Source organism: Gracilinanus agilis, chromosome 1 (genome assembly GCF_016433145.1).
Source record: "Gracilinanus agilis isolate LMUSP501 chromosome 1, AgileGrace, whole genome shotgun sequence".
NCBI lineage: Eukaryota > Metazoa > Chordata > Mammalia > Didelphimorphia > Didelphidae > Gracilinanus > Gracilinanus agilis.
Genome location: NC_058130.1, coordinates 102,540,070 through 102,552,656, shown reverse-complemented (window position 1 = coordinate 102,552,656; position 12,587 = coordinate 102,540,070).

The window sequence follows — 12,587 nt, the reverse complement described above, 5'->3', positions numbered from 1 at the left end:
TCAGATATGATGAGCTGTGAGTCTTGTTGGAAGTCTTCCCATAACAGATTGATAGAGTGTTGAGAAAGAGCTTTTCTCTATGAACAATGGGCTAAATTCTGCCGTGTGACTCATACACTAATCTAGAACTGCACTGAATCTCAGACAAGCAAATGCTTTCTGCATAGCACTCCATTTATTTTAGCGGATGTCACGCTTGAGTTGCTGGGAAGCAGAATTCAGCCTGTCTGGTTAATTCAAAACCAATCAAAATAAGCTACTCAGAATCAACATGATCAAAAGTAGCAACTTTGTTAAATGTTACTGGGACACTCCATATACTAACGAAAATGCTAAGGCAGAGCCACAGAATCTCAGATTTGCAATGTTTGATAAAAGCCATCTAGCTTTTCAGTCTCTAAAACATTCATTTATTATCTCTCACATTCCAGTTACCTTTCTAAAAGCTGATGATTCAAAGAAAGGGAATAGACAGCCCCTACCCTCAAGAAGCTGACGATAATTCTCTCCCAAGTCATCTCCTTTGCATTAGCTACTCTTCTCTGTTCTCCATCTTTACTCTTTGGTGAAACAATTTAACTCTGTGGTGTCCTCCTTCTCTTGTTTCCTAGCCCCCTTATCATTTTGCCAGTTACATCCTGCCTAGTCTCATTCTTTGGTCATTCCTACCTGTCACTACCTTCATTCCTACATATGTGCATCTCTTCAAATGTGAAGAAAATCATAAAATTTTTTTGTGTCCACTTCAAATGTATATTAAACCTCAATTGGACTCTTACTGTTGATAGACAATCCTACTCTACCTCCTTTATCAACTCGCTGCATTACAATGGTGCTTCCAAACCTTTTCATTCATTCCCATACCTCTGATTACTCCCCTTTCCTCTAGTCATTGAGTTGAGATCTTTGCCTCATATTTTACAGAAAAAATGAAGCTATTCATCATGAGCTCCCTTTCCTCTCCTCTTCTTCATCTCGTATCACTCAGATTCCTTTTGTCACGATCTTCTCCTCACCCTTGTCTCACATGAAGAAATAGTTTTACTAGTTACCGAAGCTAATCTTTCCACCTTTCAAGCAATCCCATTCTATACTATTTCCTCCAAAAGATTATTCCCTCTCTCCTCACTCCCACTTATTTTCAATATCTGTCTACTGGCTTATTCCTTATTTCCTCCAAACATTTCCTTATATACCACATTCTGAAAATCCATCCTCAATAATCAACAATCAACCTAGAAGTACAATTTATTCTGTACATTAAATATCAGAGAGGAATCTAGTAGATGGAACAGGAGGACGTTCCAAGCATAGAAGGGAAAATATGAAAAAAGGTACAAAAAGACAAAAACTCAAATATATTTGGGAATAGTGTCATCAAGTTTGCTTGGATTACACTGAGTGAAATACAAGGACAAGTGTGATATAAGAGATTTATGAACAAGATCTGAAGCTCAAAGTTTACATAGATCCAGTTTTTTTCTTTTAGGTTTCAGGAGTTAACTGGCTCATTTTCCCACTTAGGCTTTCTCCAAGGAACATTCTTGGTGTCTGTGTATTCACCACAAAAAGGAAAAAGATCTTTGGCTCCCATTCAAACACGTAGTCAAAGAAAATATGAAATATAGGACAGGCTTTATTTAATCTCCAAACTTTGGAGATGACTCATATTTAAGCTTGTAATCACTTTCCATTCCTCTCCACTGAACTCTATTTCCCTAACACCTCAAAGACCTATATGATCTTGATAATTAAAACATTACACTGTGGTAGACTCCCATTTACCAAAGAGAAAAATAACTTAGAATTTTTAAAGAATTTAGAAACTCTTACCTTTAGGGAACATTACTTTCCAAGAACATATATGATCCTGTATAGGGGGCCATGCCTCTATATGATTTTTTGGGGTCCTGAGCGACGTGGTGGCATAGGATGGTTAAAGCAGGAGAAAGAAAATGAGAACAACTAGACTAGTGGTTAGCCATGCTGTCCCGAATTCTGCGGGCATGGAAGTTTATTATATACCTTTTTCAAGTAAAAAGAAGTCACAGTTGGTAAGGGGCAATAAGTCACACATAATCCATTGAAGTCTAAAGAATACAGATGCAAAGACAAATGGTCAAATTCCAAACCCCAATTCAGGAGGAGATAATTCAGGGAGAGGAAATATCCCAGGGAGATGCTCACCAGTCAAATCCTAAAGGAGCCAGTTCTAATCTGAATATGCACTCTTATCTAATTAACATTTGTTAGGAAATGAATCATTAACTCAGTAGATGCTGGTCTGCCACTTCAAAGCTCTCCAATAAGAATTGTAAAAAAGGTGGGGATCAAAAGACTGAGTCAAAAGAGGAGCCTCAGATTTTTATCTTAGATGGCCCATTCAGTCTGCATCCTGACATGCAGTGCAGAAAATCATACACACAGTTTTACTTGCCGATGATTTTGTAATGGGATCCAGATAAAATATTTGTTACAGACTCTGTTTCTCTAAATGACTCCTAATAGCCTTCTTGGAGGGATCAAGTTGATTTTGGATTAACCTACCTGCTGGTACCAGAGCCTTTTGGGGCTCAGGTGACCAGGACCAAACACAAAGACTGCCTCAGCCTGGATTGGTCACGTAGGGAATCCAGATAACAGGCCCTAAATTTGATCCTTTTTCTCCAAAGGCTTTAATACATAGAACGGCTTCCCACAATCCTAGAAACTTGAATTATTTTTGTAAATTCCCTTTTCTCTCAAACAAAAAATATGGGTAGAAACAATTCCTTTTCTCAGATCTGTTTATACAATTCACAGGAACAGTGAAGATAGGGATTTCATTGTTGTTCCTTAGTTTTATTTTCTCTTTAATCCAGGAACTATTACTCTGCCAGTGGGACTCCTCTGTTTCTCCCTCACATTAGGGCAGCTTCCAACTTGAACTCTGAAATTCTGTTTCCTTTGAACCTTGACTTCATCTGCTTCCAACTCTAAATTGTGGTTTTCTGGAGGAGAAAGATATATGGAATGAAAGCATACATTTAGAGCTGAATTGGAATCAATTTATAGGTTATCTCGCCCAATAGTCTCATTTTAAAGAAAAGGAATCTGAGTCCTAGAGAACTGAATTACTTACTCAAAGTCACAAAGGATGCAAATTTCAGAATAGAGATTTGATTCCAAGTCTTCTTACTCCAGATTCTGTATTCTTTCTATTATAGTATATTTGGGTCATGTGGACATTATTTCAGGAAACCAATTATATTTGAATATAGCTTGGGCCAGTATATAATCCTTTTCCACTGAAGTGGGATAGGATAAATGCTCCATCTCAGGGTGATACTTTAAGTTTATGGAATTTGGTCTTTTGAAAATGTAAGACAGAGACTAAAAACACAACAGAATAGGTCTGCTTTCATTCTACAGAAAGGAAAGGATTAGATTTCTCTCTAAGGAAATAAGGCAAACATTCTTCAAAGCTATGAAACTATTTTTGTACTTTCCTTAGGAAGGGAAGGAGAGAAAATATATATAAAATTTTCAAATCAAGCCTAGGTCACCTACATACTTTTTCTGCTATGTAGGCTTTACTTAACATAAATGCCTTATAAAAGTTTTTGATTGAGAAAATGAGACAGCTAGTTGCAGTTCCAGATATAGACTTAATATATGGAACTGAGGCTAACTATTATCACACTAGAACATTTGGTGACACCTGGGCTAGAAGTCTTTTCTCCCACACTCACTTAGAAAGTGGGAAGAAGAGAGACAGTTTCAGGATTTGTTTTGTCTGCTATTCTCTCCATATCTAAAGCAGTAAAAAAGTCTGCCATCTCCCACTACTGAATGGGAAAACCTTATGTTGAATAGGTGCAAGAGGACAATCTGGCACTTTCCTCAATTGCTATATCCATTCCTCGTGCCTGGCAGACTGAGATGTTAATCAACTTTGGGACAACTTGAATCTTTTAGCTTAGTAACTTAGAAATGTTCTGACAGCCAGGTCAGACAAAACTGAGCTAGACATGTTTAGTGAGGTGAGGAAGAATTCAGGAGAATAAGGGCAAGAGAGGTGGAATTTAGAAAGAATGAGGTAAAGTTTATTTAGTACATGGCTATTGCTGATAAACCATTCTTCTAAAGGTTGACAGCATCTGGATTATCTTTGATTCTATACTTTTGCTTGAGCTCACATATCTAATCAGTTGTTTAACATGTCTTTTCCAACTTGACAAAATTTTTCATATCCATTTCTTTCTCTTTATTTACATTGTCACCCTCTTGGTATAGATTCTCATTATCTTTTGTTTAGACCATTGCAATAACCTCTTCCTAGTTGGGCTATTTATCTCTCATATTTTTCCTCTGTAATCCATCCTTTATAGAGCTACTAAAATAATTTTCATAAATCAGATGCCTTTCCCTTACTCAATAAACTCCAATGCCTCCCTACTGACCTTAAGATCAGACACAAACTCCTTTATTTGACTTTTAGACATTCATAGATTAGCCCCAATCTATGTTTCAACCCTTTCTTAGCTTAGTCTTTGAAAGTCCTTTATTTCCTTCAAAATTAAAATCAAATCTCACTTTCTGTGTGGAAGATTGTCCCAGTTTCCAAAGATCTTATTATTCTCCCCTTCACAGTTACCTTGTATAATCTAGTGAATATTTAAATATGTACATGCTCCATGTCTGATAGAATTCATATACCTTGGAGTCATGAATTGTTAAATTTAGCACCCCCTCTACCCCCAGAGTTTAGTACAATCCTGTCAATCTTGTCACACAGTACTAAATACTTTGAAATTAGATAGAGATTAAAAAATGATTTCATTGGTATAGAGAACTTTTTTTTTGTCTACTCTTAATTTGTTTTCGATTATATGAAGGAACAATATTTAAAAATTGCTTTCTGAAGCCGATAGGTGACTCATTGGATAGAGAACCAGGCCAATAGATGGGAGGTTCTGGGTTCAAATTTGACCTCAAATTTATCCTGGTTCTGTGACCTTAGGAAAGTCACTTAACCCCCATTGTCTAGCCCTGACCACTCTTCTGTATTAGAACCAATATTAAGTATTAGTTCTCAGAAGAAAAGTAAAGATTTTATTAAAAAAATAATTCTGACCTTTTTCAAGTCAAATTCTCTCCCCTACCCAGACAGTAAATGGTCTAATGTAGGTTATTCCACTGTATTCCTCCAATTGTGTATATATATTGATTTTGTATTTTGAATATATCCATCTATATCAATATTTTTCATAACACTATCCAGCAAATCAGAGTATATTCCTTCAGAGGGAAAGAATGAATATATATGTAAAATACTTGAAAGGAAAAAAAACTCACAAAATATATAGAGAGAAATTATATGATTCAGTTTGCAATAATTGTCTGGTAGGCCCTTCTATAGAAGTGGACAGAATTTTTTGTCATAAGTTATTTTAGGGTTGTCTTGGATCCTTCCATTGCTCATAATAGTTTAGTCTTTAGCTGATCATCATTAATTATTTATGTTACTGTATACAATGTTCTGTTTCTGCTCATTTCACTTTGCATCAATTCATACAAGTCTCTCCAAGTATTTTTCTGAAATCATTCTATGTGTGCATGTGTGTGTGTGTGTATGTGTGTTTTATAGGACAATAGTAATGCATTATAACCACATGCCACAACCAGTTCAGCCATTTATTAGGTGATGGACATCCCTTTGTTTTCCATTTTTTGCCACCACAAAAAGAGATGCTAAAATTATTTTTGTTCTAGTAGGTCCTTGTCTCTTTGGAACATAGACATAGTAGTAATATTGCCTCGTAAAAGGTTATGCATTGTTTTATGGCTCTCTGTGTATGGTTCCAAATTGCTCTGTAAAATAGTTGTATCCTTCACAGTTCCACCAACATTGTATTAGCATTCCAAATTTCCCACATTCCATCCAGACTTAATTATTTTTCTATTTTGTCTTATTAGCCAATCTGTTTGGTGTGCGGTAGTATCTCAGAGATGTTTTAATTTGCATTTTCTAATAAATAGTAACTTGGAGCATTTTTAAATATGAATATAAATGGTCTTGATTTCTTCATTTGAGAAGTGTCTGTTTATATCCTTTGAATGTATTGTATTCTCATAAATTTGCTTCAGTTCTCTATATATTTGAGAAATGGGGCCTTTTACCAGAGATATTAATTACAAAAATTCCCCAGTTATTTTATACCTTCTAACATTGGTTTTATTGGTTTTGTTTGTACAAATACTTTTATCCATATGTCTCACAGGTAAATGATTCTGTGTTATCCTAATTTGCTTACAGAATTACTTTTTATCATTAGATAATGAATCCATGTTTATCTTAATATGTAATTTGAAATATTGGTCTCTGCTTACTTCCTGCCATACTGATTTCCATTTTTTCTAGCAATTATTGTCAAATGGAGAGTTTTTCTCCTAAAAGTTTATGTAGGGGTCAGCTGGGTAGCTCAGTGGATTGAGAGCCAGGACTAGAGATGGGAGGTCTTAGGTTCAAATCTGGCCTCAGACACTTCCCAGCTGTGTGACCCTGTGCAAGTCACTTAACCTCCATTGCCTACCCTTACCGCTCTTCTGCCTTGGAGCCAATACACAGAATTGACTCCAAGACGGAAGGTAAGGGTTTAAAAAAATAAATAAAAGCTTATGTTTTTGAGTTTATCAAATATTAGGTTATTTTGCTCATTTACTACTGTGCATTGATATTCTAATCTATTTCATTCATTGACTATTCTAGTTCTTAGCCAATAGTAGATTTTTTTATTATTATTACATCATCATGAAGTCTGAGATCAATGTAGCTAGACACCCATTCTTCATTTTTCCCTATTAAATACCTTGATATTGTTGGCCTTCTGTTCTTCCAAATTAATTTTATTTTTTTCCTAGATCTATGAAATAATTTTTGGGTAGTTTTATTGGGATGACACTGAATAAGTAAATTAATTTAGGTAGAGTTACCATTTTTATAATATTGACTCAGCTTACTGATGAACAATTTATGTTTTTTCTAAAATTTTAATTCTGACCTTATTTGTGTGAGTAGTATTTTATAATTGTATTCAAATAGTTGCAAGGTACTTTATACTGCCTACAGTTATTTTCTATGATATTTCTTTCTGTCTTTAGCTCTTGACTTCATTGGTGGTATAGATAAATGCTGATTATTTAGGCTTTAGCTAAAATTTTGCTATCGTTTTTATTTCCATTAGTTTTTAGTTGATTCTCAGAGATTCTCTAAGTATATTTATATTATATTATTTTCAAAGGGTGATACCTTTATTTACTTATAACCAATTCTGATTCGTTCATTTATTTTTCTTCTCTTATTGTTATAACTCGCATTTCCAGTACAGCATTAAATAGTATTGGTGATAACAGACTTGCTTCACCTGTGATCTTATTGAGAAAGCTTCTATCTTATCTCTATTACAGATAATGTTTGTAGATGGTTAAGACAGATGTCTTTTATTATTTTAAGGAAATGTCTATTCCAATTTTGTCTAATGTTTTGAAAAAGAATGGATATTGTATTTTGTCAAAAAATTTTTAATTTCCTGTATCTATTGAGATAATATGATTTTCACTGGTTTTGTTATTAGTATGGCCAATTACACTGATAGTGTTTTTAATATAAAGCCAACCCTGCATTTCTGGTGTAAAACTCACCTAGACATTCTATTTTATTCTTATGATATATTACTATAATCTCCATGCTAATATTTTACATAAAATATTTTCATCAATGTTCATTAGAGATTGGTTTATAGTTTTCTTTTTCCATTCTAGTTCTTCCTGATTTAGATATTTGTGTTATATTCATATCATATAAAGGATTTGGCTGAATTCTTTCTTCCCCCATATTCCCAAATAATTTATAAAGTATCAAAGTTAATTTTTCTTTGAATGTTTCGCAGAATTCATTCATGAACCAATCAATTCCCTAGAAGAAATTTGCTAGACATTTAACTGATATTTTGTTCAGTTTCTTTTTACTGAGATGAGGTTGTTCAGGCATCCTTTTTTCTTTTTTGTGAATTTGGGAAATTTACATTTCATTAAATATTAATCTATTTCTCTTATATTGTCAGAATAATTGGCATATACAAAGAGTGATAAAAGAATACCTTCCCTTTGATCAAACCATACCATTGCTGGGTTTGTACCCCAAAGACTTCATAGATAAACGGACATGTACAAAAATATTCATACCTGTACTCTTTGTGGTGGCAAAAAACTAGAAAGCGAGGGTATGCCCTTCAACTAGGGAATGGCTGAACAAATTGTGGTATATGTTGGTGATGGAATACTATTGTGCTCAAAGGAATAATAACCTGGATGAATTCCATATGAACTGTAAATACCCCCAGGAATTGATGCAGAGTGACAGGAGCAGAGCCAGAAGAACATTATACACAGAGACCAATACACTGTGGTAAAATTGAATGTAATGGACTTCTGTACAATGTGACCCAAGAAAATTCTGAGGGATTTATGGAAAAGAATGCTACCCACATTCAGAGGAAGAACTACAGGAGTAGAAACACAGAAGAAAAACAACTGCTTGAACACTTGGGTTGATGAGGACATGATTGGGGATGTAGACCCGAAAAGACCACACCAATGTAATTATCAATAATGTGTAAATAAATCTTGACTGACCACACATGTTGAAACCAGTGGAAATGTGAGTTAGCTATGAGGGAGGGGTGTTTGAGGGGGGTGAAAGGTAAAGTAAAAACACGAATTATGTAACCATGGAAATTTTTCCTAAAAATAAAAAAATAAACAAAAAATAAAAAGATAACATTTGATTTAAAAAAAGAATAATTGGCATATAGTTGTGAAAATGAATTCCTATTACTTGCTTTATTTGTTCATTCATTGTAATTTTGTGCTTTGCCTTTGTGATAGTGATTACTAGGTTTTATTCTTTCTCTTTTAAATCAAATTAATCAGTGATTTAGTATTTTTTTTAGATTTTCTTAAAACTAGCTCCTTGTCTTATTTATTATTTCATCCACTCTGCTATCTGCTTCTGTTTTATGGGTGTTTATCTCATTCACATTCAGCATTATGATTACTAACTGTGTATTGTCCTCCATCATACTATCCCCTTTAGAGTCTGCTCTCTTCTCTTTCACTCTGTTCCTCCTCACCAGTATTTTGCTTTTTGTCACCTCCCCCCACTTTTCTTTCCCTTCAATTATCTCCCCCTCCCCTTGTCTTATTCCCCTTTTACTTCTCTTTAGGTTGATAGAATTCTATAGCCCACAGAGTATACTTGTTTTTCCCTCTAGGAGACAGTTATGATGAGAGTAAAGTTTAAGCATTGACTGTCACCACCTTCATCCTCCCCTCTCTGTAATGATTTGTCAAACCCCTTTATGTTATATAATTTACCCCATTCTACATTTCCCTTCTCTTTTCTCTCAGTGCAACCCTCTATTTCACATCTTGGTTTTTTTTTCATATCATTCATAAGCACACATATCATACACACATATTATTTAATATCATATTTAGATATATATCATATTGTCTTATGTTATCATACACATCACAGCATCATAATCAGTTCATTTCTCTGATTTCTTTCTGGGTAAATTCCTTCTATCTTCTCTACTTCTAAGAATAATTTTTGAGAATGATAAATATCCTCTTTCCATGAGACACATAAACATTTTGACCTTAATGAGTCTCTTTAATTTTCTCTTTCTTATTTACCTTTTTGGGCTTCTCTTGTGTATTGTTTTTGGACTTCAGGTTTTTTGTTTAGGTCTGTCTTATTCATCAGGAATGCTTGGAAATCTTCTATATTATTGAATATCCATTTTCCCTCTGAAGGAATATACTCTGATTTGCTGGATAGTGTTATGAATAATATTGGTATAGATGTATATATTCAAAATATTTACTAGTTTATTTAAAGCCATATTGGTAATTAAGAAGGCCACGTGCTTGCTAAGATCTAATTCAAATGCCAGGCCATTACCTCTGCCCCACTGGCTTGTTCTGCAGGAAAGAGAGCTTCTCCCAATCATGTCCCGAATCTTGTACCTCTGTCTACATAATCATACTTCCTGCCCACCTGTATTACGTAAGAGGAATAATGATAAATGTAGTTTTCAAGTCCTCTAAACATCCTCAGGAAGTTTATATCATGGATCTGAATATTAAGACTAAATAAACCCCAAAGAATCCCAAATTTCTACTAACACATTCCCCCCTGAGAGAGGAAAGAGACTGGTTTCCTTGAACACTCTTGTAAACATAACTTTTAAATTACAGAAATTAGGGAATAAAAGAAAAGAGGACAAAAACTATCATTGACAAAAAGCCAATTAGATGCAGTCCTCTTTGGAATAAGAGTGTACATTTAAAATGAATACATTCAACTCCCCATAGTTCAATAAACTGCACCCCAAAGTTCATTTGGATCTTCATGATCCAGGGAAGGTTCTTCACGCATCTTTATGGTGCCTTCTCCAAAGAGGTTCTTTGTCTGGATTCCAGGGAGATGGAAAATTTCTTATCCTAAAATTACTCTCAAAAGAATGTAAACTTTACATTATAGATTATAAAACATACATTTGCTTCTGAGAGGAATTATACATTCCCCACTGAAATTATTACCAAAAGAGTTAAAATTTTACATTATAGATTATAATACAGACATTATGATTATAAAACTTACACACCTGCCTGAGAAGAATCAATAACACATTCTCCCCTGAATAGGGTACCCTAGGTCAGCTAAGGATGCATGGCTGAGTCATGGGGTTGTATGAAATCAATTGGCAAAAGAAATAAAAAATATAAAATAAATATAAAATCCAAATAAAAGAAAAAAATGACTTGTGAATGAAATATAAAATGGCAAAGTCTTATGTGCAAAAAAATGAAAGGAAAAATAAACTTTTAACAGGTCCTTGAATCAAGGCCCAATTAAAGTGATTTAAGCAGTTTGCAATTACCCATTCAGAAACCAGGTCTAAAGAAAATTGCCATTCTATATATAAGAGAAATAAGAGGACTAAATATATGTGCAAGGGAAGTGTCTTTCCCTGGTCTGATTTGCCTGCCCATGACATCTCAGGGATGAGCCATAATGATAGCCAATTTTAGGTGCTTAGTAGGAAATGAAGCTCACAGGAGAAATTCACCCCCATACACACACTAGGCCAGCCCAACACTGAACTATCTACCCTTATGGAGTCCTCCACACTTTACTCAGTGCAGAGCTCAGTTAGAAGGAACTTGAATTGGACCAGAGGTGGATTTTAAAACCTCAGACTGCATGGGGTGCTTTTTAAAAAGTCTCTATATCTTATTTTGCTGATTAGTTTTGTGAATTAATTTTGTTGTTTTGTTGATTTTTCTGTTACCCTAGATCATTTAATCTACTGAAGTTTTGTGCTATATTAATTCTGTTCATAATTTTATTGTAACTCCCAAATAGTGTACACATCCATTAGAATTGGTAAAAAGGTTTTTGACTGCATTGCTTGTAATCTCTTCCTTATATTGTATTTACTGATTTCTTTAAGGTTTCAATTTTTTCCTAAATTTACCTGTATTAATCTAATTTAATCTGTACCATTTATGAACATCTTAAACATTTTTAATTGTAAAAAGCTCATAACCCTTATGTATACTGTATACCATATGTATCATTTCAACTATAGGATCACATGCCTTAAGTTTTTATCCTATCTTGATAATTGTATACAACCTTGAAAACTATTATGCCTTGAAAATTTAAATTATAATTTTATAAAGGGTCTTTAGAATTGACTTTAGATGCACAATCACCCCTGATAATCACTTGGGGTGACTAGGCACCCAAGAATCATCAGGGGGGGTTGTGTGAATGGAATTAGCTCACCCTCATTCATTTGTTCAGACTCTACCTACCAGGAATAATGTTACCCCACCGAACTTAGAATTAAGTGGAGAGGGGAAAGTCTGTTACCCACACATGATAGTAAGGAGCAAATCAAAAACAAGGGACTGCTCTTTGGGCAGTCCAAAACAGTGTTGAGGCTGCCATTTATCCACTTGAAATTGGAGATGGGACACAGGAAGTGACAAAAGATGCTATATTTTAAATATTTTAAATTCCTGTAGAGGCAGTTGGTATTTTGAAATTGGTGTAGAAGGATCTCTAGTGAGACCTCAGACTGCTTCCTCTTGAATTGTCACGTGGGTAAGTTAGGCTGAATATCCTTCTCTTTCCTCAGAGTTTCTGGAGGGGAGGCTTCTCTTATTGGAGGAGGCCTTCGGGATAGAAGTCTTGTTTAATTAACCTCTATGCCTCTCTGCTAGGGCCTCTAAATACCTACCTGGTTTGGGCCTTTGGTCTGGGACAGAGTTTCTCTCTCTCAACTTTCCTATCTTCAACCTTCCTAATTGTAAATAAACCACCATAAAAATCATCCTGACTTGGGTCTATTTTATTTTGAAATTGAGTTAATCAATTTCCGGCAACCATAACTTAAATATCTAGTTTTCCCCTCTTACAATAGGTGACTCTGGGTTGTAAACCCAAATCTTTTGCCTTCCTGAATACC